This window comes from Gavialis gangeticus, unplaced genomic scaffold (assembly GCF_001723915.1).
Source record: "Gavialis gangeticus isolate Ggan-Ray unplaced genomic scaffold, GavGan_comp1, whole genome shotgun sequence".
Taxonomy (NCBI): domain Eukaryota; kingdom Metazoa; phylum Chordata; order Crocodylia; family Gavialidae; genus Gavialis; species Gavialis gangeticus.
The window spans coordinates 1,682,646-1,685,059 of record NW_017729028.1 but is presented as its reverse complement, the minus strand read 5'-3'; positions in this window follow the sequence as shown (position 1 = coordinate 1,685,059).

Here is a 2,414-nt window from a genome sequence, read left to right as displayed (position 1 = left end):
ATGTTTTAACAACCCTTGCAGCAGCAGAACACTGACCATGACTGTGCCCTAGCTTTACCGGTGGTAGGTTAGGGTGCTATGCTTTGTAGTTGTATGACAGGGTTGTTTGTGTAGTTTTAGTAGATTATACAAGGATCTGTATGGAATGGTTTGCCTAGGGATTATTCTGCCTGGGGCAGGGGGATAGACTAAATCGGGGATGGCTAAACGATGGCATAATGCCACAAGTGGCATGGGCAGCCTTTGTGTGTGACACCTAGCAGAAAAGGGAAGAGTGAGCAGCAGCAGCACACCCCCTGGGCTCCAGAGCTGCAGGGGCTCTGGTCAGACCCAGACAGTACATGCAGAGCTCCCAGCAGGAGCTGTGCTGAAATGCTGGTGAGCTTAAAGAGTTCACTGGCATCCAGGATCACAGTGAGGCTGTGCAGCCATGCACAGCAAAGCAAAGAGAAATTCAGAAGTTTGGAAGGCGTATTTCAAACAAAAGAAATCCTAGCACTGGTACAGGCTTATAGCCATGGCAAAAAAAAAGCTATACCTCTAAAAATGAGGCGTGCAGGCCATATACACAGAATGGGGGAACATTTTCTGAAAAGATGTAACTGAAAAAGATTTACTGATTATAGTGTATAAGAAAGAAAAAAAAATCAATGTGATCTGCCTTTGCAAGACTGCAGCCAAAAGGGCAATATTATCCTTGGATGTCTAACAGGGAACTAAAGAGATGAACTGACTTATACAAACATACATATATAATGCATATATATGGGGCAGATCAAGTAGGGGTGAGGTGGTGTGGATGCACCCACTTCAGTTGACCATGATGAGGGAAAAGCAGCCAGGGACGTATTTCAGGTCCCTCTCTTTCGTTCTGTTCTCAGTGGCATGTCCCCTATCTAACCCTTCCCTCCCTCTCTATGATGCTTGGGATGGGGGCAGAGGACTGGGGTTGCTCCAGGGCTGCTCTTACATGCTGTAGGCAGGGACAGTGGCAGCAGTGGCCAGGCCCCTCTTCCCCTCCTAGTCCCCCTGGTGCTCCTTGCCAACTAGGGAACCTGCCTGCTATCGCTAACTAGGGTGTCCATATGTCCTCGTTTAGCTGGGACAGTCCTGGATTTCAGAGGCTGTTCCAAGCCAGTTATTGGGAATTATAATGGGCACCCCAGAAACACAGGGTCTTGGGAAACAGTCTGGCTGGGACATGCTTTGCAGGTGTGCAGGCAGGCACTGCTGCCTGCTTGGCATTCAGTTGCACCTCTGCCAACTTGTAGGGGGGAGCGGGGCAAACAGTGTCCCAGATTTCTGGGATTTCCATATGGTCAGCTTATCTCTAACTGAGCCTGACTCCATGTGCAGCCCAGCTGCCCCCTTCACCCAGCTCAGCTGGGGACCCTGGAAGTGATAGGTATTGGGGGAAGGGGAATGGAGGGAACATGCCACTGAGCACAGAAGGAAAGGAAGGTGGGAGTGAAAATTCGTATCTGCTTGAGGGACTTAAAAAGTCCCCAGCTGCTGCTTTGGCAGTGAGGTCTGTCCTCCCTGGTGTGTCAGGGGATGCTGGAAGCTGGGGTGCAGCCACTCCCACAGTGTATTTTGCTGCTCTAGCACCCCTTGCTTTCCAAAATCCTCGCTCCACTCATGTATACATATGCATACACACACACATATATATACACATACATATATATACATACACACATAAATGTGCACATATATCTCCACACACATATATATATATCTATATGCTTCTATATTTCTGTGTGTGTGTGTTGTGTGTGTATATACAAAAAATACACACGCACATATACATGCATAAATATACACACACACACATATATATACACACACACATATACACACACACACACACACACACACACACACACACACACACAGAGCATTGGTGAGACAGATGTGATGGCATCCAGTTCTGTTGTCCACATTGTAAAGAGGATGTTGAAAAATTGAAAGGGTGCAGACAAAGGTCACCAAAATTTTTCAAGGGCTGGAGAAAGTGGGAGCTTAAGGAGATGAAACTGTTTAGCTCATCAAAATGAAGATTGGTATGTAAGTTGATTAAGGTACAAGAACTTTCACAGGAAGAAAATGCAACGTACTAAAGAGATCTTGAGCAGAGAAAGGCATAACAGTAATCAACTGCTGGAAGCTGAAGGCAAATGTATTCAGATGAGATTTTTTTTTTACGCAGATAGTGATTAAGCATTGGAATAAACTATGTATCAAGGAAAGCAATAGAGTTTGTATCTCTGATGTCCTTACATCAAGACTAGATGCTTTTCAGAATGCTATGTAAAAACAAGTTATTTGGCTCAATGCAGGTATAACTGTAATATACAGTAATGTACCACTGAGCTTTAACTATTACACTCATCTAGAAACTGGACTGGAAATCT